Source organism: Macrobrachium rosenbergii, chromosome 1 (assembly GCF_040412425.1).
Source record: "Macrobrachium rosenbergii isolate ZJJX-2024 chromosome 1, ASM4041242v1, whole genome shotgun sequence".
Taxonomy (NCBI): domain Eukaryota; kingdom Metazoa; phylum Arthropoda; class Malacostraca; order Decapoda; family Palaemonidae; genus Macrobrachium; species Macrobrachium rosenbergii.
The window spans coordinates 28,111,375-28,135,664 of NC_089741.1; the positions used below are offsets into that span (position 1 = coordinate 28,111,375).

At 37.5% G+C, this 24,290-nt stretch overlaps 1 pseudogene; it reads left to right on the forward strand.

The window, feature by feature from the left end:
• Positions 1 to 24,290, forward strand: part of LOC136839924 (hemicentin-1-like) — an 843,194-nt pseudogene that overhangs the window by 479,496 nt on the left and 339,408 nt on the right.

A 24,290-nucleotide genomic window follows, 5' to 3' on the forward strand; every position in this document is an offset into this window, starting at 1 on the left:
GAATCAATTTTTGGACAAACTTCAATGATAAAGGGAAGAGTAAGACACACGAAGCGTTTGCCCAGGAATCTTAAATAAAGTATAAGAAGAGAGAGAGAGAGAGAGAGAGAGAGAGAGAGAGAGAGAGAGAGAGAGAGAGAGAGAGAGGCTTTGCCACGAATCTTAAATGAAGCATGGAGAACGAGAGAGAGAGAGAGAGAAATGAGAGAGAGAGAGACGAGAGAGAGAGAGAGAGAGAGAGAGAGAGAGAGAGAGAGAGAGAGAGCGTTTTCCCTGGAATCTTGAATGAAGGATTTCCCTGGAATCAAATGAAGATAGAAAGAGAGAGAGAGAGAGAGAGAGAGAGAGAGAGAGAGAGAGAGAGAGAGAGAATAAAGGAAAATAAAGGGCGGCTAGTGGGCGGAATTTAGTGAAAACTATCTGGTTTAACAGCACCATGAAAACTTCATGGGCGTCAGATATTGCTTCTCCTTCGGGTGGGCGGCTTCCCCGCCCACGGCAACCCCCCCCCCCCGCCCCCACAGGGCGTCGGGTTTCGTTGGATTTTTAGGGCGTCGTTGGAAGACGGTGATCAATATCCAAAAAGGACAAACATACACTTTAGAAGTATATGCCTTTAAAAGTATATTGCTTTCGCCGCGTGAATATTGATGAATTATATTTCAGATTTTTTTTTTATGAAATTATTATTATTATTTCAAGTCAATGGCCCCTGTGGGTTCTTCTAACAATAATAATAATGATTATGATTGCTATTATTGTTATTAGAAGAAGAGCCCACCCAAGGGGCCACTGACTTGAAATTCAAGCTTCTAAAGAATATGGTCAACAAACATGAATAAAAAAATGCAAGAACAGAAAAAATAAAAATAACAAACAAACATTTTTACTTGTAAAAACGTAAAGTATTCGTGAAATAATTTTCCTTACAAGGTTTGAAATGCTTCACATCTTACAAAATAATAATGAAATAAACTAAAAAATAAATCTCCCCCACCCACCAGAAATAACCACTGTTTTGAACAAAAACAGGTAAGTGGTAGGGAAAAAAAAAATTAATTAAAAATATATATATTCAAACGAAAGATTAATAATATAAAATTCATCCAATAACTGTCTCCCCACCCCACAAACTGAATCACCAACAAAATCTTCAAAAGTCATTCGAAACACAAACGAACCAGCAATGATTCCTCCTAAACAAACAAACAAACAACTACACCGTACAAACAAAACGCACAAACAAACGCAAAACGACCAATTACAATCATCACGCCCACCCTGGTAATTGCTTTTCTCACAAATAGCCGGGTTTCTTTATCGGCAAACATGCAAACATTTTATTATTATTTTTATTTTTTGAATATCCGGTACCGTTTCCAACACCCACTCCTCTCCCCACCCCCCCAACAGCCAGAACGGGCGCCAATTAGCTGTTGCAGGTAGGAATGTTGTCGGAGGCCGCGGAAAAACATCTGTTTAAACATCGCTGCCGAGATATTGGGCTCAAGGAACTTGTATGCCGAGCTAACAGCCTCTCTTCCTCCTAATCCTCCCTTCGACGATTCGAAGGCATATTTCTTTCCCTTTGGAAGTTGATGGAGGGACTCTTTTGATCCCTCCGAGATGGAATGATGGAATTTTAACCTCTCTCTCTCTCTCTCTCTCTCTCTCTCGATTCCTCGTTTGCTGGCTTGCTCGGTCTCCCTCTCCAACACACAAGCACACCTGCGAACACGAAGTTAAGAATTCATAAAACTCTCTCTCTCTCTCTCTCTCTCTCTCTCTCTCTCTCTCTCTCTCTCTCTCACACACACACACACACAAACACAACCGGAGGTAAAAATTCTGAAAATCCGAGTTTTTTTATCATATTCGCCCAACGCACCGGGGTAAAAATGAATCTCTCCTCTCTTTCTCTCTCTCTCTCTCTCTCTCCCTCTTTCACACACACACACACACATACGCACTCAAACTTATTCTCCCAAGAACATTCAAACGGAGGTCAAAATTCTGAAAATCCGAGTTTTTTAAAATCATATCTATCAAAGGCACCGGGGTAAAAATGAATCTCTCTCTCTCTCTCTCTCTCTCGTCTCTCTCTCTCTCTCTCTCTCTCTCTCTCTCATACACAAACACACATAACGGTTCACTCTCCCAAATATGCAAACGTGAAATTCAGAAACTTCATCACTTCTCAAATACACAATGGTAAATATGAATCTCTCTCTCTCTCTCTCTCTCTCTCTCTCTCTCTCTCTCTCTCTCTCTCTCTCTCTCTCTCTCTCTCTCTCTATTGGCAGCAATTAGCGCAAGTCAATAAAATCGCAGACAGAAACCACAAGGATAATGACTTTCACGATAAGAAGATTCGGCTAAAATACCCGAACTGAGGGATTTGGACAGTTCTAATTTAAGGAATAAGGCAAATTTCGTTAAATTAAAACCATCTCAAATTTCAACTACGCAGGAATGAGAACGTAAGATGGAAGGGTATTGCACCTTCTGTCATCCTATTTCTAGTCTGCACTCAAATTATTCACGTGGAACACTGTTATCATTTACCAATAATGTTAGACTTTGGAATAATCTAATCAAGCAGTCTGCTTTTATACCTTTCCAAATCATGGACTCAAGATAATATTTTGGGGTGAGGATGCTAGTCCCTTGCGCAAACTTTCCCATTCTGACTGCGACCCACTGCAGTCGACTACTTACTAGATGGTTAAAATTTCCTGCGTTGGGTAACTACGGTACAAAAAGTTTCTACAGAATGTGACCATTCTGTACTTTCTTTATTGGTGATTCAAACTATGGCACTCTCATTACTGAGCTAAAGTTATATCCCAATAAATATATATATATATATATATATATATATATATATATATATATATATATATATATATATATATATATATTTATGCGTGTATATAAGTATATATATAAAATATAAATATTTAATATATATATTAAGATAATTCAAGCATCTCGCGTAATTTTCCCTCCCAGAAACATGTTCCTTCTTAAATAACAACTTTATTTCGCATAAAAAGAATCCATACATACATACATCCATAAATACGTTCATACATACATACATATAAAAACTGGTTCAAGAACATCACATTTCCCGAGGGTCGAACGAAAAAGAATTCTTTTTATGTACTCCCGTAAGATACTTTTCTCCGGGTAATGGCGAAAGGAAAAGGCTTCACGTTACATTTTCATCGACGAAAATGATCCGTTTATTTTCTGAGACGGGCACAGATTCTCCAATTTTTCAGTGTTATTAAAACATTTCTCTCGGGCTTACAAAATAATAATAATAATAATAATAATAATAATAATAATAATAATAATAATAATAATAATAATAATAGTTATTATTATTATACTTATTATTATTATTATTATTGTAACCCTAATTATTATTATTATTATTATTATTATTGTAACCCTAATTTGTTCAGGGTTATAAAATAATAATAATAATAATAATAATAATAATAATAATAATAATAATAATAATAATAATAATACTGTTATTATTATTATTGTATTTTTTACTATTATCAAAGCTATTTATTTGTTTGTTCCATCGAATGAAATGTCCACATGTTATTAAACCTCACAAGAACAAAACAGAGAGAGAGAGAGAGAGAGAGAGAGAGAGAGAGAGAGAGAGAGAGAGAGAGAGAGAGAGAGAGAGAGATCAGACGGAGTAATGAATGATAGAGTGACGTTACCTGTTTCAGGTAAAGTCATTTTTCGGGCTAGAATACATTTTCGTGTTTAAGATGTATGAATAAATGCAAACTGTATTAAATATTAGTTATCTAAATAAAATCAGTTTCCTTGATAAAAATCCAAAGACATCTAAACAACGAATATATTTCGCTTTACCGTGAAATAAATTTTTTCCGAGAATAAACACGAATACATTTTATCTTGTGAAGGGAGAAATAGATTTTTCCCAAGCATGAATACACTTATTAAAAGTGGCGTGATTTTTTTTCCCCACCCCAAAAGAATATTTTTCCCCCTAAGCAGAAACAAACTCACCTCGAGAAAAGGTTTTTTTTTTTTCCTGACGAATTAGTTGGACTTTTTTTTTCCCTCTGGTTTCATAAGGGAGTATTGTGCCTGGATAAAGGACCTTTTCATAAATGACGGGAGACTTTGTTCCAAAATCTTTTAAAAGTCCGTCCTTTGAGAGAGAGAGAGAGAGAGAGAGAGAGAGAGAGAGAGAGAGAGAGAGAGAGAGAGAGAGAGAGAGAGAGACGTTACTAAAAAAATGAAACAACCTTTCCCAACGGTAAAAAGTATGTGTATGTATACATATATATATATATATATATATATATATATATATATATATATATATATATATATATATATATATATATATGTATATATGCAAAAAGACATGCACACGACCCACACAAAAGTACACACGCATATGTATGGTCTGTATATGTGATGGTACGTTGAGGAGAACCTACACATACGCACATGCATAAATACACACGCACACACTTATATATATATGATGTATGTATATATACACAGAGACACACACGTGGTCAGGTCGGCAACGTGCCCTCGTTGTGACTTCTCGGAATGCGGGTTCGATTCCCCGCTATCGGACATCAGAATTGCTACAGATTTCTTGCATTTTGATCTAAGGCTTTGTAGTGACAAGCTTATCCAAAAAGTGTGAAGAATATGAGAAGTTAAGAGAGCATTGTGGCTATCACAATTACACACACACAACAATATATATATATATATATATATATATATATATATATATATATATATATATATATATATATATATATATATATATATATATATTACCCTTTTTCCTTTTTCCTTTTCGAGAGTGTTGGCACCAGAAAGACTGAGCCTTCCTGTTTTCATTAAGTTCCCGGGATGAGGTCGCTAGGCCTGTTGAGTCCTCCCAGACCCCAACTTTTCGCTCACCACAGCTGACGATGGTACCCCTTTATAGGCTGAGTCGACTGGTGGTTGGCAGGCCTGGATTGAGCCACGGGCCTTGCCAACGGGAGCCCGGTATCCAACTACCGTTCTAGGTGCCAACAATACACATACACACACCTACCATATCGGTCCTGGCCAAATACGAACGATTTACGCAATTCTGTTGTAACACTAGTTAGATCTGTGGACCTAAGCTGTGACTCATGTACTTGGTGGTTAGTGAACTGTTGCAAGGAGGATATGGTTATGGGTTGACTGATCAAAAAGTAATAATACTTAGAAGAACTTACCATACCACGATTCACTGTTGTCCAAATGCTGGGCTACTCGGGACTAATTACTCACAGATATTTGAATGACAGCTTTCTCAGGTCCTTATGAAAACGTTAAATCTTGTGGTACTTGGTTGTTCTCAAAAGAATGATATTAAGTAACTTTTTCGTCTCTAAGCAATTTGGCGACACAAAGAATAAAGATAAAGAGGCGTGATGACTGTCTAATCATTTCACTGCAAGATCCAATTAACAGGTTTTGCAGAACTGATATACACAGACTTTAACTGTATGGAAAAAGATAGAAAATTAAAATAATTCCAAAGTAGTTTTGATTTTCTTTCCTTGTAATCATGATTTTTTTAAGTGGGTGAATATTTCAATGGAACAAAAACCAAAAGGGGTTTCAACTCGAAAAATATTATCAGTATTATTCTCAATCAAACTATTCTTAATCAAAAAGACTTATAAGACTCTTATAATCATTCTTAATCAACATACATCCTTATCCGCATAGTCAATCGCAGACGAAAATAATAAATTGACGAAGTTAAAACGGCTTCCACTTAAAGGCATTATGCTGAAAAGAAAGCCCCCCCACCCCCTCCCCTCCACTCAACCTCCCTAAAAAAATGGGGAGAAAAAGTGCTTCTTATCCATCGCCCTCACCAACGACGCCTGAAACAAGAAGACGAACCACCTCTTTGTGGCTCTAAGGCTCTTAAGCGGTTAGTCGCCAAGAATGTGTTGGCAAGAGGAGGAGGAGGAGGAGGAGGAGGAGGAGGAGGAGGAGGAAGGGGGATGGTGTCAGAAGGGACTTTAACATTCTTGGTGAGTTGCAGCGGGGCCGGAGATCCTAACTCATTAAGAACCAGTTACGTTCGCTTCAAGAAGTAATCCAGAAGTGGGGAATGGCGGACCAGGCTGCGAAATATCAGGCCATCACACCGGTCTTAAAGCTGCGAGTAATTTGTTCCCTCTACTTGCGGCGGCGGCAGCGGCGGCGGCGGCGGCGGCGGTGGTGGTGGTGTTTTGTTGTTGGTGGTTGGGAGTCGCCGCCAGCATCCTTTTGCGCCAAAACATTGCTGGGCGAACTCTCCTTCTTCCTCTTCAGGCTGTTCCTCCTGTTCTCCTACTCTCAGGAGACCCTCAGAGACCTTGTTCGGAATTCAGTGGAATACACAATTTAGGCCAAAGGCCAAGTGCTCGGACCCATGAGGTCATTCAGACGTGAAAGGGAAACTGAGAGTAAAAGAACGTTTGAAAGGTGTAACAGGAGGAAAATTCCAGGAGCAAAACAATTGATGAGATGATGAAAGCAAGGTGGAAGAAAGAGAATGAACGGAGGTACAGTAAAAGGAATGAAAGGGGCTGCAGCTAGGGGCCGAAAGGACGCTGCAAAGGACCTTAAGTAATGCCTACAGTGCACTACGTGAGGTACACTGACAGCACTCTCCCCCATCGGGATCAGCTACCTTGTAGGATTCCATCTCATTTGGCTACCTCCTCTTCCTTCTCTTCTCTCTCATCATCCACCTTCCTCTACATCATTTCCTTCCCCCTATTATTCTTTTCCTCCTAACTCTTCCTTCTACTTGTGGGCCTTAAGAAACTCGGCCACTTAAAAGCCTTCCTTTTCTTCATCTGATTTATCCCCCTTTCCCATCTTCTATTCCATTTCCTCATCAACATCTTCCTACCATCTTCTCTTCCTCTCACTCTTCTTTGGTCATTTCGTCCTTCTTCGCCTCTTCTCTTTCTCTCCTTCATCTCATGACACTTCCTCTGACCTACGACCCTTGCCAATAATGGAGCCCTTTTCGTCCTTATTTTTTGACTTCTTAAAATCCTCAGTCACTCCTCCTCCTCCTCTTCTTCTTCCTCCTCCTCCTCCTCCTCCTCCTCCTCTTCTTCTTCTTCTTCTTCTTCTTCTTCTTCTTCTTCTTCTTCTTCTTCTTCTTCTTCTTCCCCAAAACCACAACTACTGCAAAGTCATGGACTGCATGTCTGACTAGTTACATAATTCACATTCTGAAGGGCATGAATGTATCTCAGCCACTCGAACTTGCGGCAAAATGTGAACCGTTAAAAATTATTTTTCATGGAGTTATATATATATATATATGTATATATATATATTATATATACAGTAGGCCTATATATATATTATATATATACATATGTGTATATATATTATATATTATATACTGTATATATACATGTGTATATATCTTATATACACACATACACACACACACACACACTCACAAACACCCATCCATACTTTCACTAATGAACTGTGAATGAACATCCAGTGAAGTAACTCTTCAAGAGGACAGCATTATCAGCACGTCAAACTCTTACATACACTGCATCTCATAAGGACATTCCTTCCCAACAACTTACAGGTGATCAATGTAACCCTTTCTAGATCTTCCTTTCCTTCTTCTAATTACTTTTGAATTGTACATTTCAAAATTTTAGCTTCCAATCACGCATCTCCACAGTTCTTTCATTATTAATTCATCAAATGCACTCATACAGTATGCAAAAAGTTAATTTCAAAAGCTTCAACCTTTTTTCTTTCATTCGCACTTAACATCCAAGCTCCACTTCCATTAAGGAGAAGTGGCTCAACAATCCCTCATACCTACCCTTGGACAATACAAGCCTCCTTGTAATCTTATACATACCTGCTATCTTGTCTTTAACGTTTTAATATTCTGTCACTACCTGCTATCTCATCTTGTCATCATTAACGATATTTAATACAATATATATATATATATATATATATATATATATATATATATATATATATATATATATATATATATAAATATATAATAATACAGAAAAGAAATTGAAACCGGAATGGCGCACTTGCATCGATGAAATATTACGGCGCGTAAAAGGGTAATCTGATCATTCAATGATATTAATGCAATTAAGGAACGTAATTTGAACTTGCCACCTAAATAGAAAGGCAGTCGGTCTTCCATTATCATCAATTTATTTCAATTCCGCCTATGTCACTGCTCGATACGCACTCCGACGCACACACACATATTCATTATATATACATATATGTGTGTGTGTGTTTGTGTATGTATGTATGTATGTATGTATGTATGTATGTATGTATGTATGTATGTATATATCTATTTTAATATTTTTTATTATTATCATATATATATACAGTATATATATATATATATATATATATATATATATATATATATATATATATATATATATATATATATATATATATATATATATATATATATATATTATTCAATATTCGTACTCATAACTACATGTTTGTTGCCATCGATTCCGTTATTTCAGCAGATAATAATAATAATAATAATAATAATAATAATAATAATAATAATAATAATAACATCCTATGACAAGATTAACGGCTGAAGCGAGATAGCAGCTCGCAAAGTTACTAAGTCATAAAATCAAGAAGGAGAATCACTATATTAATTATGTATTTCTGATAAGTACATAATATTATGCAATCTATTAAGGCAGTGACGGTTAGGGAAGAGTAGAGTGATTTTAACAGATGTCCAGCAAACTGAATTTCTCTCATGGTCAAAATTATTAGCAGCGACGCTGTTACTGTAGTTATCGAGAGAGAGAGAGAGAGAGAGAGAGAGAGAGAGAGAGAGAGAGAGAGAGGAATAAAAATTATAACCCGCCTAAAGAGAATGGGAGATACAAAAAAAAACACTTATAAGCCTCACACACACACACACACACAGAGAGAGATTGATTGATTGAGAGTTATCACACACACAACACACACACACAAGCAGAGAGAGAGAGAGAGAGAGAGAGAGAGAGAGAGAGAATCACTAATAACCCGTCCAGAGAGAAAGGGAGTAACGGAGAAAACAAACTTATATTCCTGAGAGAGAGAGAGAGAGAGAGAGAGAGAGAGAGAGAGAGAGAGAGAGAGAGAGAGAGAGAGAGAGAGAATCAATTATAACCCGCCCAGAGAGAAAGGGAGAAACAAAATGAAAAAAACTTATAAGCCTCCCAGAGAGAGAGAGAGAGAGAGAGAGAGAGAGAGAGAGAGAGAGAGAGAGAGAGAGAGAGAGAGAGAATCAACAATTATAACCCGACCAGAGATAAAGGGAGAAACAGAAAAAAACACTTATAAGCCTCCCAGAGAGAGAGAGAGAGAGAGAGAGAGAGAGAGAGAGAGAGAGAGAGAGAGAGAGAGAGAGAAATAGCCACTGGAATAGCGAAGGCGATTAGAGTAAACAAATCTTTTTCAACTTCAGAATGTAGAGAGAGAGAACGCAGAAAAAACACATAAGCAGAGAGAGAGAGAGAGAGAGAGAGAGAGAGAGAGAGAGAGAGAGAGAGAGAGAGAGAGAGAGAGAGTAAAATAGCTACTGGAATAACGAAGGCGATTAGAGTAAACAAATCTTTTTCAACTTCAGAATGTAGAGAAAGAGAGAGTGAGAAAATCACAATAACCTCCATAATGCAGAGAGAGAGAGAGAGAGAGAGAGAGAGAGAGAGAGAGAGAGAGAGAGAGAGAGAGAGAGAACACTATAACAATTTCCAGAACGTCAAGAGAGAGAGAAAGAGAGGGAGAGAGATAAAATCATTATAACAACTTCCAGAATGTCAAGAGAGAGAGAGAGAGAGAGAGAGAGAGCACCAGCACTAGCCACTGGGAAGGGGAAGGCGATTAGAGTGCACATCTTTTTCAATTCCCCCACTTGATCCAGCCAATTAGGCTCCTGAGGTCACTGAGGCCTTAATTAAAAATGTCAAACGTGACCTGACCTCCTCGTTCATCACGTGAGAATTGGGGACGGGATTTTTTTTTTATGCCAGGCGGGGCTTACTGGATATTAATAATAATTACGTAAATTATAAATTATATTTACTACATAGTTTTAATTACATAACTGTACTATTATAAAGCTTAAAAATATACTTTACAGTAGGTCATGGTCATATAAAAATATAGAATGCTCATAGTTTTAGTACACACACAAACATACACACACACACACACACACACACACACACACACACACACATATATATATATATATATATATATATATATATATATATATATATATATATATATATGTGTGTGTGTATATATATATATATATATATATATGTATATATATATATATATATATATATATATATATATATATATATATATATGTATGTGTGTGTGTGTGTGTGTGTACTAGCGTGTGTACCAGCTGTTACAGTATACTTTATATGTAGCACTGACCGTTGGCTTTTGACCTCTCTGGGACCAAGTAGTGTAAAAAAAAAAAAAAATATTGTTGAAAAACAAATACATTTTCAACAAACATTGAATTTAACATACATCCTTTTATAAGACTGCCTGCGTCTTTGCTGCACTCGAACGCAGTTACTACATATAAAAAACATACGCAACACATACGCGTATCACACCACAAACACATTTATTACATTTCCACAAACACTTATAATCGTCCCTTCATCTCCATTCTCCTGTATCACCGAAGATGAATCCCAACCGCAGACCATTCTCTCTCATCATTCTAAACCCCAGTTAAGCCTTTCTATTTCAAAGGATAATAATTCCTCTGTTCGTTTTCTCCTCTCTCTCTCTCTCTCTCTCTCTCTCTCTCTCTCTCTCTCTCTCTCTCTCTCTCTCTCTCTCTTCTTATGTTGCTCTGCATCGCCCACCCTACCATCCTCCCACTAATTTTATCCTAATCCTACTTTCCATCCTTCTGCCCATAATACGGAGGAGGAGGAGGGGGAGGAGGAGGAAGAGTAGGAGGATGGCGGGGAAGAGGAAAGAAGGAGGAGGAGGAGGAGTAGGAAGAGGAGGAGGAGGAGGAGGAGGAGGAGGAGGAGGAGGAGGGAGGAGGAGGGGGGGGAGGAGGAGGAGGGGGAAGAGAAGGAGGATGGGGAGGAAAAGGAAAGAGGAGGAGGAGGAGGAGGAGGAGGAGGAGGAGGAGGAGGAGGAGGAGGAGGAGGAGGAGGAGGTTGAACCCTCAGCAGCCATCACCCTTCCTCTAACACTCATAAGTCTTGGTCTGAAATATTCACCGTGAATTGTACAATGAATCACACACACACACACACACACACACACACACACACACACAGCCGCTACAATGGCGTTGTAGCTTTTGTCTCTGTGGAAAGCCGCCGGACCTCGGGCACGGGGGCGGTGGGGGCGTGGGGTGGGGTGTGTTCCTCGGGCGTCAAGGACCGGAGAAAGAGGGAAATACATCTTCCCGTCGTAGGATGCTGTGGTAGGGGTGTCTGATTATAGTTGTGCTGGGTCTGATTCCTTGTACAACATTGTTTTTTCTCTCTCTCTCTCTCTCTCTCTCTCTCTCTCTCTCTCTCACACACACACACACACACACACACACACACACACATATATATATATATATATATATATATATATATATATATATATATATATATATGTATATACATACCTATAAATATGTATATATATAAATATATATATTTATATATATATGTATATATAGTTTATACATATACTGTATACACACACACACACACACACACATATATATATATATATATATATATATATATATATATATATATATATATATATATATATATATATATATATATATATATATATATATATATATATATATATGATAGTAGCCCAATAGATATTTTCAGCTTGAATTACTGAATAAGGTAATATCAATGCCTTAAAAAAATAAATACACATATATATTTATAGCAAGTATATATGTCACATATACGTAAGCCGTGTACATTTACTCAATTTTATTTCCATAAACCACAAAAAAAAGGGCCAATCATTAACTCAGCCATGGCGCACAGAGCAGCCAGACATCATCCCAGCAGAATAATGACAAAACAAATAACTATTTCGCATAAATAGTCCAAATATAATCTGGTGTTGATAAATCGCTTTTCTGCAGTAATTCATACAAATATTAATTACAAAAAGCCAATTAGTGATGTACTCCAAACATTCCGATTAACAGAAGTGTGGGTGGGCGGTGGGTGGGTAGGCTATCCGATAATGATTCACCCAACTGATATTTATTTCTATTTCCTTTCTAAGGGGCGGGGATAAATTCGCGTCCATTAAGGAGAGGTTTCAATGAGCTCATTAAGAAATTTACATTTTAAAAAGCGAATATCGGGCATTAGACACTGGCGTGTAAAAATACAATCACACTGGAAGGGTGGCTACAGTAGGTTGGAGGGTGCCTCCAAAGGCACCGCCTTCCCAAATCTCAGTAAGTACACATGAAATGGTGCTTTTGTGTCCTAGCGCCATGTGGGACTTCTTGGTGATTACCTAATAATATATATATATATATATATATATATATATATATATATATATATATATATATATATATATATAATATAATGTAATATAATTATGTATGACTTGCAAGTCTCACTGACAAACAACGATGCACAGTGACTTTGACCACCCAGCTGGTTCAAGTCACTGTCTATCCTTGCTTCTACACCAGGACGCGGTTCTATCCCAGGGTTGGCGATAAGCACTTGTCAGTTATAATTTCCCCTTGGGTGGAAGTTATTTGCGAGGTACAGTGAATTCGGTTTTAAAACGATATTCGTGGCTTATTTGTTATTATAAAAAAATCTTGAGCTTATAAGTGAGAAATATATATATGTATGTACATATATATTTGTATGTATGTATGTATGTATGTATGTATGTATGTATGTATGTATGTATGTATGTATGTATGTATGTATGTATATATATATATATATATATATATATATATATATATATATATATATATATATATACATATATATAATGCTATTGGGACATGTTTTCTCTCATGCAATTTCTATAAAGTTAATGGCACTATTTGCATTGACTAACTTTTTATTTAGACTTTGAATCAATCAATCTATATATATATATATATATATATATATATATATATATATATATATATATATATATATATAATACAGCCCAGACAGAGAGAGTAATCTCTCATTGAGACATAAAAGATAAATACAGACTCTTCAACTCCTTAATAAAAGGAAAGTGTCAATGGAAAGATGCGCCAAGGCACAATATGAAATGTCTGGGAAGACGACCAAATTAAACTTCTACAACTTAATAGGACCCTCATTTCTTGACAACTGAAATCATTCTTTTTTTTTATTCCTCTGTTACAATTTTCCGACTTTTAATTAATCGTAAGGAAGCAACATTGGTTTTGATATCAGTGACAGAAGCCATTTTCAAAATTATTATTATTAATATTATTATTATTATATTATTAATTTTTTTTTCACCAGACCACTGAGCTGATTATCACCTCTCTCACAGGGCTGACGGACCGAAGGATTTATTTTTATTTATATTGTTTTTTTTATATCTATAATTTTTTTGAAAAGTTTATATTTTGATTAACTGCAAAAGTTGAAGTTTCTGACAAAATTTCGCTGATCGATTCGTTTCCAAAACTTGACAGCCGCTGCTGATTATACTTTGGACACATTCACTCAACAAATGTTTAATTGTTATCATTACACTCAAAGGTCCTCCTCTCTGTGGAGGTAGGAGGGAGGGGTGTGTTTGAAAATGATAAATTGGCCTCTTTAATGATTCCATATGAGAGAATGTTTATAATTCAACTTCTCATCAATATTTTTTTCACAGTTTAACAGGCTTTTAGTCCATGGATATATCATTGCAAAAATATCACGGGTATTTGGTCCGCGTGGAATTCATAAAATTCATCATCAATAACATCAACTAATTACGCAAATACTCGAGAACATGACGCAAGTGAAACTAATTAAAATAGGTAATGGGATGCAATTTATTGAAATCAAACAAAATTGAAATAAGAGATGAAGATAAACACGAAAAACAAGGACAAAACAAGTAAGCTAACCTAAAATTCACACAAGAGACTAAAATGAAAAAAAAAAAAAAGACAGGTAAAGTAAACTACTGTACAATTTGGGTGCAATAAAACAAAATTAAAATAAGAGACCAAAATAAGCATAAAAAACAAGGACAACACAAGTACACTAACCTACAGTAGAATTTGGGTGACATATACCTATTGAAGCGTAGTCTTGAATTAATCTCAAGAGTTTTCAATTCACATTAATGAAACGAACATGAATTATTATCATATATATATATATATATATATATATATATATATATGTATATATGTATATATATATATACATACATACATACATACATACATACATATATATATATACATGTGTATATATATACATATATATACATACATACATATATATATATATATATATATATATATATATACATATATATATATATATATATATATATATATAATATATATATATATATATATATATATATATATATATATATATATATATATATATATATATATATATATATATATATATATATATATATCATTACTACCTTTTCAATGTCAGCAGTTTCCTTAGTCTCTGATCACTATCTTTCATTCTCTCTCTCCCCCACAGCCGTACACACATCCGCAGTGGCAATGGTGCAAGAGCGAGCCCGCCTACCCTGTGACGTCACTTCCACCATAGCCAATGACCGCGTCGTTCTCATCCTGTGGTACAGGGGGGCAGCGGGTACCCCAATCTACAGGTAAGCCCAAATGCGGTATAGTATTTAAGTAAAATGCCTTAAATTAAACTTTGATAATTATGCTGTTGTTCAAGATCAAGCTGGTCTTACCCTGAGGGATTCTTGTTCTGTTTTGAAAACATTTTTATCCAAGTAACACCCCATTCATAACAGCAAGTAGTAACATGCATTCATAACAGCAAATAGCAACCCATTCATAACAGCAAATAACCTCCCATTCATAACAGCAAATAACCTCCCATTCGTAACAGAAAGTAATCTTCCATTCATAACAGCAAGTAACATCGCGTTCATAACAGCAAGTGTAACCTCCCATTCATAACAGCAAGTTACATCCCATTCATAAAAGCAAGTAACATCCCATTCATAACAGCAAGTAACATCCCATTCATAACAGCAAGTGTAACCTCCTATTCATACCAGCAAGTACCCTCCCATTCATAACAGCAAGTTACATCCCATTCATAAAAGCAAGTAACATCCCATTCATAACAGCAAATAACCTCCCATTCATAACAGCAAGTTACATCCCATTCATAAAAGCAAGTAACATCCCATTCATAACAGCAAATAACCTCCCATTCATAACAGCAAGTTACATCCCATTCATAAAAGCAAGTAACCTCCCATTCATAACAGCAAGTAACATCCCTTTTATAACAGCAAGTAACCTCCCATTCATAACAGCAAGTAACATCCCATTTATAACAGCAAGTAACATCCCATTCATAACAGCAAGTAACATCCCATTCATAACAGAAAGTAATCTTCCATTCATAACAGCAAGTAACCTCCCATTCATAACAGCAAGTAACCTCCCATTCATAACAGCAAGTAATCTCCCATTCATAACAACAAGTAACCTCCCATTCATAACAGCAAGTAACCTCCATTCATAACAGAAAGTAACTTCCATTCATAACAGCAAATAACCTCCCATTCATAACAGCAAGTAACATCCCATTCATAACAGCAAGTAACATCCATTCATAACAGCAAGTAACCTCCCATTCATAACAGCAAGTAACCTCCCATTCATAACAGCAAGTAACATTCCATTCATAACAGCAAATAACCTCCCATTCATAACAGCAAATAACCTCCCATTCATAACAGCAAGTAACATCCCATTCATAACAGCAAATAACCTCCCATTCATAACAGCAAGTAACCTCCCATTCATAACAGCAACATCCCATTCATAACAGCAAGTAACATCCCATTCATAACAGCAAATAACCTCCCATTCATAACAGCAAGTAACCTCCCATTCATAACAGCAACATCCCATTCATAACAGCAAGTAACATCCCATTCATAACAGCAAATAACCTCCCATTCATAGCAGCAAAGCAGATGATTTTTCTGTCTGTACAGACGTTCGCGTCTCTGTGATTTATAAACGCGAGTTACATCATCAATCACAAGGCTAAGAGGAGTAATTCCATAGTTGCTAACAGATTGCCTATCACAACCCTAGATAACAATAACAACAAGAACAACAACTACAACAACAACACTATCCCGTCGAGGGGTTTCCGCAGCTTATCGACAATTTCCTATGGCAGCATTCCAGCCCACCCTAGGCCTTAACTCGACTTACGTACAGTCAGGATTATTGTTTGTTTTCGGACTTTGTTTATCTTCCCAAGCCGTTGTTTTCCTAAACTTCCCTTTCCTTCTCCTACACACACAACTCTCTCTCTCTCTCTCTCTCTCTCTCTCTCTCTCTCTCTCTCTCTCTCTCTCTCTCTCTCTCTCTCTCCAAATTTTTATTAGATCTCTGTGAAGCAGATGATTCAAACTTCTTGTAGTTGTCACTTTTCATTGCCGACCAAATATCTAAAGCTTTCGTCCTTTACCTTTCACTTATTAGTATGCTGCTGCTCTCTCTCTCTCTCTCTCTCTCTCTCTCTCTCTCTCTCTCTCTCTCTCTCGCTGGAGTATCTACCTCGGCAGATTCCACATCTCCCGCTGCAGACCATTCATCACCCACTTTTCTTTTCTATGATTTAGCACGGCAACAAAATTCCCCACAATCCCCGGCTCAAGGCTGTTTCCTACAAATCTTGTGGATAACCCACTTCCTCTCTCTCTCTCTCTCTCTCTCTCTCTCTCTCTCTCTCTCTCTCCACATTTTGAAAAGATCTCTTTTTAAGTAGACTTTTCAAACTTGTTGTAGGTATCACCTCTCTTTCACAAACAAATACGTTCATTTCCTTTGTTTATTTCAGTACACTGCTCTCTCTCTCTCTCTCTCTCTCTCTCTCTCTCTCTCTCTCTCTCTCTCTCTCTCTCTCTCTCTCCTCCTAGCTCTTCACTGGGCAATCTTGTCTCGTATATCAATCTCTCTATCACGCGCGTACACTAATATGGTCTATCAGCTCTCCAGCTAGCTAGCCACCTCGTGCTTTCATCTCTCTCTCTCTCTCTCTCTCTCTCTCTCTCTCTCTCTCTCTCTCTCCTCTACTGCCTCTTCCTCTGTGAACTCCACCTCCTTAAATGACCGACATTCCTACAAATATCTTTCTCGTAAAAAGTCGGCCGCCTGCCTGCGACGCCATTGTTTGTCGTCGGAGCGCCGCAATTGGTCGCCGGGAAACCGAACGTCGCAAATCGAGGACCTTCTCCTAATGGCGTTATTTTCCTCTTGATGTCCCCCACCAAACGCCGAGACCAAAAGCCAACGCCGCCGCCGGAAGTGCTTGTTATTATTGTGGCCTTTACGGCGATATTTCAGATCTCCGGGCCGGTCGTTACTTTTGATTTGTTCTTTGGCGTTCGGTCGGTGCCTCACTTGCTTGCTTGCATGCTTGCCGACTTGCTTGCTTGGTTGTGTGCTTGCTTGGTTTCCTACAAGGATAATGTTGTGTGTGTGTGTGATGTGCTTGCATGCTTGCTTTCCTGTATGGAAAATGGAGAGAAAGCGACTTGCTTGTGTGCTTGCTTTCTTTCCTGTAGAGAAAATGGGGTGTGTGTGATTTGCTTGCATGCTTGCTTTCCTGTACGGAAAATGGAGAGTGTGCATGTGACTTGCTTGCATGCTTGCTTTCTTTCCTGTAGGAATAATGGGACGTGTGTTACTTGCTTGCGTGCTTGCTTGATTTCCTACAGGGAAAATGGGGGGTGTGTGTACTTGCTTGCATGCTTGCTTTCCTGTAGGGAAAATGGAGAGTGTGTGACTTGCTTGTATGCTTGCTTTCTTTCCTGTAGGGAAAATGGGGTGTGTGTGATTTGCTTGCATGCTTGCTTTCCTGTAGGGAAAATGGAGAGTGTGCGTGTGACTTGCTTGCATGCTTGCTTTCTTTCCTATAGGAATAATGGGGCGTGTGTGACTTGCTTGCATGCTTGCGTGCTTGCTTGATTTCCTACAGGGAAAATGGGGTGTGTGTAACTTGCTTGCATGCTTGCTCACCTGTAGGGAAAATGGGCTGTGTCGTTACCGAGATAACCATTTCGAAGCAATTCGTGGCTTGTTGTCGCTGAGGTTCAGAAATTTCTTGCAAAGCAAAAGATTCAAGATTTCGTTACATCACTGAGATCAATTAATGGTTCGTACATCTACAAATAAAAAAAATACTATGCTATAAGATGGCATTATGATGAATCTAATGTATACCAAATAAAAATGAGATAAGCGTTTCTCAAGCTTAAATTACTGTATCAAACCGAACAAGTTCCTGTTCGGGATGATACCGAAATATACCATTTCCGAAGCTAATCGTCATTTTTTGATCGTGAGGTTCATAATGCAACTTGTTTAAAAGTTCTTAGATGTGCACATCACTAATTAATTTTAATATTTACAAAATTCTGACAAATAAAAAACTAGCAATCAAATGGCATTATGGATCAATCAGAATCTGATATCAAAAAAAATTGAGAATCTGGATCACAATCAGAATCTGAGCAACCAAGTTGTGAGTCTGGATGACTATCAGAAATATGAGCTAAACCAATTTTGAATCTGGATCACAATCAAAATCTGAGCAACCAATTGTAAAGTTCTGGATCACCATCAGAATCTGAGTAACCAACTGTGAATCTGGATCACCATCAGAATCTGGGCAACCAATTGTGAATCTGGATCACCAACAGAATCTGGGCAATCAATTGTGAATCTGGATCACCATCAGACTCTGGGCAACCAATTGTGAATCTGGATCACCATCAGAATCTGGGCAACCAATTGTGAATCTGGATCACTATCAGAATCTGGGCAAACAATTGTGAATCTGGGCAACCAATTGTGAATCTGGAACCATCAGAATCTGAGCAATCAAATGTGAATCTGAATCACCATCAGAATCTGAGTAAAACCAACTGCGAATCTGGATCACAATCAGAATCTGAGCAAAACCAATGTGAATCTGGATCACCATCAGAATCTGAGCAAACAATTGTGAATCTGGATCACCATCAGACTCTGAGCTAAACCAATTGTGAATCTGGATCACCATCAGAATCTGAGCAAAACCAAATGAATCTGAATCACCATCAGAGTCTGAGCAAAACCAATTGTGAATCTGGATCACAATCAGAATCTGAGCAAAACCAATTGTGAATCTGGATTACAATCAGAATCTGAGCAAAACCAATTGTGAATCTGGATCACCATCAGAATCTGAGCAAAACCAAATGTGAATCTGGATGACAATCACACTTCCTCAAGCGAAATGCAGAATGGATTTCCGAAATTATTATTCTTGTATTGAAGTTGTAACCGAACACAGACTTTGGTCATTGTCTTAATTCCTGGAAACAAATATAGATCCAGATCTCTCTTAATTCCTGAAACAAATATAGATCCAGATCTGTTACCACAAATCCTACACCTGAAAATGGGTCTTGATCGCCGTCACAATTCCCGCTGTTCAATGCGGCTCTCCTGGGGAATTTCTGTAAATGAATATCATAATATCGTAAAATGGTCTTAGGTTTATACCCAGCCAATAAACCTGAGACCACTTTACAATATTATGATTATAAAGCAGATCCATAGTCAGTTACAGAAATTCCCCAAATAAAAAAATAATCAGGGTAATTTGACAGGTTTTTTAAACCTTCCTGAAGACACAAATTTACAGACAGACAGAAGAAATCTGTCCCTTACCAAATACGGAATATCATTCATTAATGGAGATGACCAAACGGATACCCAAACCAAAAGTCAAAACAAACTCAAGTGAAAATATGACCTCTTCTGCAGAAGTAAAATTGTCCTGCCGTTTATGTTTTTCGAAGACTATAGGAAACAAGTAACAAGCAAGAAATGCACCGAAGTTTCTACAGCTCACTCGAGTTTTCTGTACAGCTGCTACAGCGTATAATCAAGGACACCGAAAATAGATCTATCTTTCGGTGGTCTTGGTATAATGCTGTATGAGTCGCGGCCCATGAAATTTTAACCACAGCTCGGTGGTGGCCTATCTTATATCGTAGCCAGAAGTATGATTGTGGCTAACTTTAATCTTAAACAAAATAAAAACTACTGAGGTTAGAGGATGCAATTTGGTATGTTTGATGATTGGAAGGTAGATGAACAACATACCAATTTGCAGCCCTCTAGCCTCAGTAGTTTTTAAGATCTGAGGGCGGACGGGCAGACGAAAAGCCATCTCAATAGTTACCTTTAATAGAAAAAATAAAACCACAAACAGAAATTGTAGATTTATAAAAATAAAAGACACTTACAGAAACTAACAATAAATTAGTCTATGGCAACCCCTACAAAATTTGTCTGCCCTAACTTTTGTGATTCTTCATTTATTTTGTAGAATTGAATGTAAGACTATTCTTAAAGGTACAGCATCTTGAGCAATACTTGCAAATGCAAAAGGGTGGCGAGGTCCCATATAATTTGAAGTCTATGGGCGAACGTTTTCGCCTTAGAATATTCCAGGGGAAAAACGCTAATAACCTCCATTATGAGTAAAAGAGCTTGAAATATCAATAAGAAAAAAAACGATTCTTTCCTTCAGAAGCGAGTCACTAACCTTTATCAGCTACCGAAGGGAGATTGTTGAAACAGAATCGTCCATTTTAACGGTTACAAAGCGAGTTTCCTGAAACACGCTGGAAACAATAACCTGATCAAGTAAAGTATATAGAAGCCTGCTAGAGATTATTCTGGGAATGATCGTGGAAACTATGTTAGAAAGCTCTCGCCACATGTCCTTTTGTTCCTTATCTTTTGTGCATTCTATTGTTGTTCCCTTGAAAGGCGCTCTGGGCGCAGCACCTGGAAAAAAATGTATAAACCTTTTGTTTAATTTCTGGGACTTTTTGCGCCAGACGTCCGTTTTGCACGATTTCTAACATCAGTATTTCTGCGTATACACGTTTTAATCAAAACGGAATCTTTCCTTAAATCTTTCTGAATATTTTTCTTAGCCTGTATATTATCCATCTCTGTTCTTATATTCCTTCTATTTGTTTTCTTGTTTTTAAGCATAAGAATGTTCGAAGTAAAATACATATAAATTGCATTGAGCTGGTCCGAGGGTATGGTGGTTAGTGTCGTGGCATGCCGCTCAGGTGTCCCGGGTTCGCGTCTCCCCCAGAGCAATGAAAAGTCACTGGCTCTGTATCATGATCAGTTACTCCTGCAGTGGGAGGTTTAAACCAACATTCTTTGGAAGCTTGAATTTCAAGTCAATGGCCCCTGTGGCCTTGTTCCATGTGAATAGGTTTCATTTACTGAAATAATAATAATAATAATAATAATAATAATAATAATAATAATAATAATAATAATAATAATAAATAATAATAATAATAATAATAATAATAATAATTGCAATAGAAAAGGAGCAATAAGTCCTTCTTGATATGATGATGAGATATTATGGTAAAGAAATCAAGAACTGTGAAAATTTGACGTGCAGAAACCCCACTTTCTCTACTGTAACGAAAGCATTCAGAGCATCATGAAGCAGCACAGAGTGAGCAACAATAATACCTTTCAAGTATTTTCAAAATATATTTAAAACTGTAAAAAAAAAAAGATCACATCTGAAATTCACCTGTTTCGAATGAGACTAAGATATTCAATTACCCTTGACTTTCAAGGACTGTTTCTCTTACCTAAAGTCGACGCATTTTAAGAATATCTATTGGCCACGCCCCTTCCTGGCACCGTAGATAATGCACATTATCGTACTGCACTCGACGATATCAGTTACTGCTCGGCTATGACACTGATCACATCGAAAGGCTGTTCATCCCAGAGACAGTAGTAGACCTTAGAAGGAAGCAACCCCCTCCCTCCACCCATCCAGAGATGGAAAAGAGTGGGAGACTGATAAGGACAGAGCTGCCAGCTGTATGAGCAATATCGTCAAAGAGAGGAAGGGGTTAGGCTGGGTAGCAGGGTGGGGTAGGGGGGATGTGGGCGTAGCCGAGTGATATTCTTAAGATGCGTCGACTATAGTGGCTATGAATTAAGTATTGTCAAGGAGCTCAATACCTCTATTTGACCTTTGTTGCTGGACTCCCAATATACAGTACATTCATCTTAGCACCATTTTAGAGTCAAGCAGTCGACCTCGTGAGTTCGTGATTGAAACGAGACGAACAGGTGGCTATGTCTCTAAAGGCATAAAAGACTTTCCAAGAACAATTATTTCTCAATGCCAGACAAAAGCTATTTTCACGCCTGACGTCAGTAGTCAGTTCAGGCCAAGCTAAAATTTTCTAATCCACTACTGTAGGACTTCTCGTTTTTGTTTTCAGATTGTTTAAAAATAAATGCTAATCATTAAAACAATTTTTTAGGTTCGAGGTTCAATTGTGTAAGACATCTTATTGCAACAAATCAATTTGCTCAGAATTATAAAGCTCTTATCAGTTGCGCATGAAAAAATATGAAGCTTGGCCAAGCATTGTGACAGTAAAACTAAAACAAGGTTTTTATTTATCAAAATAGTTTGAAATACTGTGTTGAGATTAAATACTGAAAATACGTGCAAGATAAGAGGTCAGTGGTACAGAATATGTGGGAGGTTCCAGATACTGATGACCTTTCTGTCTTTGCTCAATATCCTCCACGCTGTTAGAACAAACAGCTTAATGTAAAAAAAAATATGCAGTTACACTGATTCTAAAGTTCATCGACAGAGCACTAAAAGGAGATATAAAATTAGTATCGTTTACAAGCTACTCCCCCCTCTAAATGAAGAACAAAGAGTAACAAAAAACATCATATATGATGTTGTCCTCACAATTACTCCTGGTTGTCGTTCTTATTGTTATGCTGATGTCTTTTGGTCCGTTTACCCATCATCATCATCATCATTACGATGTGGAGCATCCTAATTAATGTTCCTGATTTTCTCCTCCTCCACGAGCAAACAATCAAACAGAACAAAAATAAATTCTTTCTATTCTTAGGGATGTTCATGGCTGGGTCTTTTAGCAACAAACACAAAGAAAATACTGTAAATTTAGAAAGAGAAATTATTATTAATCTCTCTCTCCCTCCCTCTCTCTCTCTCTCTCTCTCTCTCTCTCTCTCTCTCTCTCTCTCTTAATTTGGCAGAATTTGTCTCACCCAGAAGCAAGCAGTCATACAGAGAAGAGATGTTTTCTCTTCTCTCTCTCCGCTCTCTCTCTCTCTCTCTCTCTCTCTCTCTCTCTCTCTCTCATTAATTTAGCAGAGGTACACCTCACCCCAAAAGCAATCAGCCATACATATAAGAGATGTTTTCTCTCTCTCTCTCTCTCTCTCTCTCTCATTAATTTGGCAGAGACACGTCCCATCCCAAACGCAGCCATACAGAGAAGAGACGTTCTCTCTCTCTCTCTCTCTCTCTCTCTCTCTCTCTCTCTCTCTCTCTCTCTCTCTCTCATTAATTTAGCAGAGACACGCGTCCCACCCCAAGCGCAGTCATACAGAGAAGAGATGTTCTCAGATAATCAACAAGCCGTTCATGTATGACATAACACCAGATCATTAACGTGTACGGGGAGTGTCATCGTCTTCGGAACTGCAACATGTCTTTGTGGCTGTTGCAAATTAACTAGATCCCAGAAAGATCCAGAAAGAGAGAGAGAGAGAGAGAGAGAGAGAGAGAGGAAGGGAAAAGGGGTTCAGTTTGAACCAGAAACTTCTCCGGAGAGAGAGAGAAAGAGGATGGGTCTGAAACCCCTTCTCTGGGAAGAAAGGGAAGGAAAAGAGAGAGAGAGAGTGGGAAGGGTGTTTTCCCAACGAAACTTCTTTGGAGAGAGAGAGAGAGAGAGAGAGAGAGAGAGAGAGGGTATGTCTGAAACCCCTCCTCTGGGAAGAAAGGAAG